Below are 8,671 nucleotides of genomic sequence, written 5' to 3' on the forward strand. Positions count from 1 at the left end.
CAGGGCTGCGGGGCGGGGCGGGGAGCGCACTCGGCTCCGCCCTCCGCCCCGGGCGGCGCCGCTCCTCGGCCGCGCGCTGCGTACTCTGCGGGCGCTCCGGGCGCTGCGGGCCGGGCCTCTCTGGGCGCCCCAGAGGCCGCTCGCTGCACGGGGTCCCGGCGCTGCGGAGAGACCTGAAGGCGCGTGCGGTGGAAGGGAGCCGCTGGGCGCAGCGTTTGGGAAATCAAAATGTTGCCTTCCCACTCGGCACACCTTTGGGATAAATCGAAGTTTCCAACCGTTGGATTTCCCTCCCGGGAGGCTCCCTTTGCTCTGTAAGCAATGAATGCGGGCCCCGGGGCACTCGGCCTGCCCTGGACCTGCTCATGGGGCGACCTTCGCGGGCCAACCCTCCATAGCTGGGCCCACCGACGACCACATTCCGCCTCCCCAGGGGGAGTTTCCCTTGCTGTCCTTAAGCCCTTCTCCCGCTCCTCATGAACTACTGCTTTTCCTTTTACTCAAATGAGACTTTCAAAGGAGTCCATGTCCCATAACGGCAGTTCTGCATTGGCCTCCATAAACATTGCCACGTGTAAATAAAATTCTATTCTCCCTAGCATGCAGACCCCGACCCCTTCTCCCCACACTCCACAGTGCCTCCTGCCAGTCACGGGGCTCTCTTCCATCCCCTCCGTCGCCTCCCAGGCCCAGCGCCAGGGCCCACACCAGGTCTCACTGTTGAATTAGAAAATAAAAGTAAAATGTGGTCTGTCCATGCAATGGAATATTATTCAGCTACAAAAAGGAATGGAGCACCGATGCGTACTGCAGTGTGGAGGAACCCGGGAAACATTATGCTAGTAAGAGAAGCCAACACAAAAGGTCACATATCGTATGATTCTATCCAGATGAAATGTCTCGAATTGGCAAATCCGTAGAGGCAATACAGATTGGTGGTTGCTAGGTGCTAGGGGAGGAAGATAAGGAGCTTGGGGTTTCCTTTTAGGATGATGAAAAAGTTTAGAAATGATCCAACAGGATGAATCTACATAGTACCCTTGAATCGCACTTTAAAGTGGGTTTAAGCCGGGCGCGGTGGCTCACGCCTGTAATCCCAGCACTTTGGGAGGGCGAGGCGGGTGGATCACCTGAGGTTGGGAGTTCGAGACCAGCCTGACCAACACGGAGAAACCCCGTCTCTACTAAAAATACAAAAATTACCCGGACGTGGTGGCATGTGCCTGTAATCCCAGCTATTCGACAGCCTGAGGCAGGAGAATTGCTTGAACCTAGGAGGCGGAGGTTGCGGTGAGCCGAGATCGCACCATTGCACTCCAGCCTGGGCAACAACAGTGAAACTCCGTCTCAAAAAAATAAATAAATAAAATAAAATGGTTTAAATGGTAAATGTTATGTTGAGTGTATTTTACTACAACAAAGGAGGAAAAAACTAAAAGTAACATATTGCTGTGGTATTCCTGCAGAAGTGTGTAATCTCAATCGAATCACAAGAAAACACCAAATCCCGATTGAGACCTGTTCTACAAAGTCATTAACCAGTACCCATCGAAAGTGTCTTTGGATACTTACGGGTCATGAAAGACAAAGACTGAGAAACTGTCACAAACTAGGAATCATCCCTAAGGGGATAGATACAACAACCAAATGGAACATGGGATCCTGGTTGGGAACATGCAACAGGAAAGGACAGTGGCAGGAGAGCGGGTGAAATTCACGTGAGATCTGCAATTTAGTTAAAAGCATTGCCATTGTTAATTTCCTGGTTCTGATCCTCTTACTATAGTTAGGTAAGACGTTAATATAAGGGGAAGCTGAGCCCGGTGCAGTGGCTCACACCTGTAATCCCAGCACTTTGGGAAGCTGAGGCAGGCAGACGACCTGAGGTTAGGAGTTCAAGACCAGCCTGGCCAGCATGGTGAAACCCCGTCTCTACTAAAAATACAGAAATTAGTTGAGCGTGGTGGCATGCGCCTGTAATCCCAGTTACTCGGGAGGCTGAGGCACGAATCACTTGAATCCAGGAGATGGAGGTTGCAGTGAGCCGAGATAGTGGCACTATACTCCAGTCTGGGCGACAGAGCAAGACCCCATCTCGGGGAAAAAAGACATTAAAGGAAGCTGGATGTAGGATATAAGGAAACTCGCCAGTATTTTTGCAACTCTTCAAGTCTAAAACTATTTCAAAATAAGTTTATCTAAAAATTAAAAAAATAAACCTTTAATGAACATCAACTCTATGCCAGGCACTCTCACATATGAGGTTCAGAAACGCATGGTGCATCACACGCATTTGCTTAGTGAATGGGATAATAATAGTGAACTATCATTGACAGAACATGTCATAAATGCGAGAAACCACTGGACATTTTCACCTGTGACACATTTGGTCATTGCCACAACCCTCTGAGGTAGATACTATTGTCCCTTGTTTAAAGATGTGAAATGAAACCCAGGATTGAAGAGAAACGGATCCTAGGTTTCCCAGTAAGGGTGATGAGTTCAGATTGAAAACCAGATCTCAGACTTCTGAGGCCATGACGCCCTACGTGACCCTGGCACTACCCTCTGCAAGCCTCACGATGGCCCAGCACAGACTGTACCCGTCTCCTCCATCAGCTCAGCTGGACGGGAGGCCCTCAGAGCCAGGGCTCACAGCTTCCATCTCCCCTCGCTGGCTGCAATGCTGTGCTCCCCGCTTCCTGGTTTGCTGAAACCATCTGAAACGTCGCCTGTCTGCACTTTTCTTCTCCCCAAATCATTTGTGGTGACTTGTGTGTTTGTAAATTGGTCATGTCGGATTTTTAAACACAAGTGATGATCATACTCACCTCCCTACTTCTCTGGAAGCAATTCGGCCACTTTCCCTGCTGTTGAAACTGCTGTTGAAACCTATAAGCTGGCCAAGCCTCCCCAGTCTCCAGGTCAGAGTGTGTATCATGCCATCAACCTCGGGGGAGTGGGGATGTGGTGCCTGGCACTGTGTGTCAGGCCCTGGAGGTATAAGGATATGCCATCCTCATCTTTTTTCTTTTTTCTTTTCTTTTCTTTTTTTTTTTTTTTTTTTTTTTTTTTTGAGACGGAGTCTGGCTTTGTCACCCAGGCTAGAGTGCAATGGTGCAATCTTGGCTCACTGCAACCTTTGCCTCCCAGGTTCAAGCAATTCTCCTGCCTCAGCCTCCAGTGTAGCTGGGACTACAGGCACCCGCCACCATGCCCGGCTAATTTTTGTATTTTTAGTAGAGACAGGGTTTCACCATATTGATCAGGCTGGTCTCGAACTTCTGACCTCATGATTCGCGCGCCTCTGCCTCCCAAAGTGCTGGGATTACAGGCATGAGCCACCGTGCCCGGCTGTCACCCATATCTTTAAGGGGCTTGGGAACGATGTCCAGGGGAGGGGTTGGGTTAAGAAAATGGGATCAGTTAGGCTGTCTGAAGGACTGGATGTGAAGGAGAGTTCTATAAAGGAGGTTAACCATCTTCTCATAGTGCCAGGATCCAAAGGAAGTCACCGGAGGGTTCTGGGTTCTCTCCTTGACCTCCCAGAAGCATAAAGGTACCTGATCCACAGAAGACATGGGGCAGATGCAACAGCTTTCTTCAAACATCCAATCCAGGGTGCTGCCAAATCCACAGAGATTCTCTTTTTTCCATCTGTGATGTGTACAGAACTCCCACCTGGACACAGCGGGAATCAGAATGTGTCCATGCAAACTCTGCAAAAGCTTGCAGAACGCCTTGCCGGCCTCAGTGTCTCCTCCTCACCCTCCCTCACATGCAAATTCACATGATGGGTGAGGACCTTGGCTCCAGGATATCAGAGGTCAGACTGGGTGGCAACCATGATAGGCTTTGAGATAAGTTGCCTAATGATTGAGCTGTAGCCATTCTTATCACACCAGCCCCTGAGGACTTGGCAGTGCCTACGTGATTTTCATTTGTCAGGTAGACAACAATCTTGGAGCACCATCTGCTAGAAGATGGGATTCCCTGCTATTGCCTGATCATGCATCCAAAGCTGCAGTTACAAGCTTTGAGTCTTTTTCTCTTTCAACTGATGAGGGTGAGTTTGGAGGAATGTACCCACTTTTTTTTTTTTTTCCTCAAGATGGAGTCTCACTCTGTCGCCCAGGCTAGAGTGTAGTAGCATGATCTCAGCTCACTGCGACCTGCATTTCCCGGGTTCAAGCAATTGTCCTGCCTCAGCCTCCAAAGTAGCTGAGACTATGAGCGTATGCTACCACACCCGGCTAATTTTTGTATTTTTAGTAGAGGAGGGGTTTCACCATGTTGGCCAGGCTGGTCTTGAACTCCTGATCTCAAGTGATCCTCCTGCCTCGGCCTCCCAAAGTGCTGGGATTACAGGCGTGAGCCATGTGCTTACCTGTACCCACATTTTTTCCCTACCATTGACTTCCTTAACCCTAGTGGCTGTTCACAAGTCTCCAGCAGCTGCCTTCATGTTGACAAGAGGATCAGGCATCTCAGCAAAGCAAAAGATCTTTTGGAGATCACCAGAACACCTTGCAGGTGCCTCCATAACCTGGTGTATTCCATCTAGCCACATTCATAGATTCTAAATCCAGCTATGCCCAGTTCAGAAGCCAACACATATTCATTGAATGACTGCATATGGGAGTTATATTAATATATTTTTATTTTTTTTTAAATGGGTTCAAGCAATTCTCCTGTCTTAGCCTCCGAGTAGCTGGGAATATAGGCATGCACCACCACACCCAGCTAATTTTTGTATTTTTAGTACAGACAGGGTTTCGCCATGTTGGCCAGGCTGGTCTCACACTCCTGACTTCAAGTGATCCACCTGCTTCCACCTCCCAAAGTGCTGGGATTACAGGCGTGAGCCACCGCACCCAGCTGGCAATCACATTTTAAGGTAAGGAGGAACCGATTGGTGGCCCCAACAAGATGAGCTTAGTTGAAAGAGCAGATGGGAGATTCGAAGTAAAGCATGGTGTCTGTCACTCAGCTTTGTCACCCGGCGCAGGTCCTGCTGGAGCTTCTGTTCCATCCTGTGTGGAATAATGGTGAGGAGCCCAGGATTGGGTGTAGGAAAAACTATGCAAGAGCTGTAAAGTGTGTTGAACAATGTCCCCTCAAAATTCATGTCCACCAGGATCCTCAGAATGTGACCTTATTTGGAAATGGGTTTTTGCACACATAATTAGTTAAGATACCGTTGTACTGGACTACATGGCCCTAAATCTGATGGCTGGCATCATTTTAAGAAGAGGAACTAGGCACTGTGGCTCATGCCTATCCTTAAGGCTTTGGGAGGCCAAGGCCGGAGGATCACTTGAGCCCAAGAGTTTGAGATCAACGCAGACAGCAGAGTGAGCCCCACACGGTTTTTTTTTGTTTTGTTTTATTTTGTTTTGTTTTGTTTGAGATGGGGCCTTGCTCTGTTGCCCAGGCTGGAGTGCAGTGGCATGATCTTGGTTCACTGCAACGTCCTCCTCCCAGGCTCAAGTGATCCCTCCACCTCAGCCTCCCGAGCAGCTGGGACCACAGGCATGCACCACCATGCCTGGCTAATTTTTGTATTTTTAGAGAGACGGCGTTTTGCCATATCACCCAGGCTGGTTTCAAACTCCTGGACTAAAGTGATTCACCTGCCTTGGCCACCCAGAGTGCTGGAATTACAGGTATGAGCCACCGCACCCAGCCCAAAAATGTCTTTTTTTAATTAGCTGGGTGTGATGGCGCGCACCTGTGGGCCCAGCTGCTCAGAAGGTTCAGGTGGGAAGATCACTTAACCCAGGAGTTCAAGGGTGCAGTGAGTTGTGATGATGCCACTGTATTCAAGCCTGGGCGCCCTGTCTCAAAATAAAAAATTAAACTGAAAGCCGGCGCGGTGGCTCACGCCTGTAATCCCAGCACTTTGGGAGGCTGAGGCAGGTGGATCACGAGGTCAGGAGATCGAGACCATACTGGCTAACACGGTGAAACCCCGTCTCTACTAAAAATACAAAAAAACTAGCCGGGCGAGGTGGCGGGCGCCTGTAGTCCCAGCTACTCGGGAGGCTGAGGCAGGAGAATGGCGTGAACCCGGGAGGCGGAGCTTGCAGTGAGCTGAGATCGTGCCACTGCACTCCAGCCTGGGCGACAGAGCGAGATGGAGTCTCAAAAAAAAACCAAAAAAATTAAAGATAAAAAAAGAAAAAGAAGAGGAGAAGACACAGAGACACAAGACATGCGGAGAAGAAGACAGATAAGACAGAAGACATATAAAGACAGAGGCAGAGATAACAGTGATGCAGCCACCAGCCAAGGAACCCAAAGCGGTCCTGGAAGCCTCCAGAGGCCGAAAGAGACAAGGTGAGATCCTGCCCTAGAACTTTCAGAAGAAACGTGGCTCTGCGGACACTTTGATTTCACACTTCTGGTCTCTAGAACTGTGAGAGAGAGAAATAAGAGAGATAGGGCCAGGCACGGTGGCTCACACGTGTAATCCTAGCACTTTGGGAGGCCAAGGCGGGTGGATCACCTGAAGTCAAGAGTCTGAGAGCAGCCTGGACAACATGGAGAAACCCCATCTCTACTAAAAATACAAAAATTAGCCAGGAGTGGTGGTGGGCACCTATAATCTCAGCTACTCGGGAGGCTGAGGCAGGAGAATCACTTGAGCCCAGGAGGCGGAGGTTGCAGTGAACTGAGATTGTACCACTGCGCTCCAACCTGGGCAACAGAGCAAGACTCCGGCTCAAAAAAAAAGAGTAATGGAATTTTCTCGTCTCTACAAGAAAATGAGAAGAACAGCCCAAGAAACCCAGCATCCAAATAATAGTTTCAGAAAGAAGAGGGAACACAGAAGGGAGAAACTACTGAGGAACCATTCAAGAAATGTTTTCCTAAATGAAGGATGTGATTGAAAAGGAGCAGCAAGTGGCCAACACAATGACTGGAAATAGACTCACTCCAAGACACAGCGCGGTGCAACTTCAGAACTACAGAGAGCTACAGGGAGAAGTTCCGGAGAGAAAAAGCAGGTTTCAAACAGAGGGTGGAGAATGAGCATGACACCTGGATGCAACCATCTGGGGGTGGGGAAGGGGCGCAGACACGTAAATCTCCCAGGATGATTCTCATAATCACGTTTTCTTCAGAATAACCAGGCCAGGTCATTTTGTAGGGGATCCCACCCCTGTGTCACCATCTGCTGGTATTTTTCTTTGGATTAATTAGTCAGATTTTCCAGAGAAGACCCTTCCCGCCTGCTGCCACTCAGCGGAGAGGGGCTGGAGGCTGGAAGTCTCAGCCTTCAGTATCAAAACCTTCGCTTAGCAAACCATCATTAGGGATACCTTCAATCCTATTGGTGTGCTGCCAACCTTTGCCCTGAAGTTCTGTGGCTGTCACTTAAAGACGGGGCTGGATCTACGATGATGAACCTGAACTTCCTTGGAAGCACGCCTCTGTAGCCAGCATGGGAGAAACCTGCAGCCTTGTTAGGAAGATGTGTGTTTATTTTAGCCACAGGGTAGTACCAAAATATCATTAACATTACTCAAAAATAAGTTTACTGGTTGTGTGCAGTGGCTCATGACTGTAATCCCAGTACTCTGGGAGGCTGAGGGCAGATCGCCTGAGGTCAGGAGTTCAAGACCAGCCTGGACAACATCATGAAACCCCATCTCTCCTAAAAATAACTAAAAATACAAAAGTTAGCTGGGCATGGTGGCACACACCTGTAATCCCAGCTACTTAGGAGGCTGAGGCAGGAGAATTACTTGAAGTTTGTCTGGCTCACAAACTTATTTTATGTTTTTTTGAGATGGGGTCTCCCTTTGTCACCCAGGCTGGAGTACAGAGGCATGATCTCGGCTCACTGCCGCCTTTGCCTCCTGGGTTCAAGTAATTCTCCTGCCTCAGCCTCCCGAGTAGATGGGATTACAGGCGTGCGCCACTACGCCCGGCTAATTTTTGTATTTTCAGTTATTTTTAGGAGAGATGGGGTTTCACCAGGTTGCCCAGGCTGGTCTCGAACTCCTGACCTCAAGTGATCCGCCCGCCTCGGCCTCCCAGAGTGCTGGGATTATAGGCATGAGCCACCATGCCTGGCCAACCTAATACTTTTTGGGCCTTAATTCCCTGATAAAAACTGGAACTATACTTTTAGGCTATGTCTAAAATACTTTAGGGACTATCAAAATAGCTTTGTATTGATATTGAAAAAAGAAAGTCTGAGTTCTAGGAATGACAGCTGAGTGCCACAGAGTTCTTCCTAGACCCCATTCTCCACCCCAGCCCTTCAGGTAGATTAACCCAATTTAATGAAACAAATCCTGATTGTATGTCGGCTCACTGCAATGTGGGTGACAAAGCAATGTGGTAAATCGCTGAATACTACAGATAAATGTAAAACTAACTTGCTTTCCTATGTATAATATTGTTTAGCCTTAAAAAGGAATGGAATTCTGACATGCTATAACACGGATGAACCTGGAGGACATGACGCTGAGTGAAACATGCCAGACACAAAAAGACAGATACTATACGATTCCTCTTATATGAGGCAATTAAAGTAGTCAAATTCACAGAGACAGGAAAGAAACTGCTGGTTGCCAGGGACCAGGGTGGGGGTAATGGGAAGTTATTTAACCAATAAAGAGTTTCAGGTTTGTAAGATGAAAACAGTTCTGGAGACAGA

Source organism: Piliocolobus tephrosceles, chromosome 17, assembly GCF_002776525.5.
Source record: "Piliocolobus tephrosceles isolate RC106 chromosome 17, ASM277652v3, whole genome shotgun sequence".
In the NCBI taxonomy this organism is placed as follows: Eukaryota; Metazoa; Chordata; class Mammalia; order Primates; family Cercopithecidae; genus Piliocolobus; species Piliocolobus tephrosceles.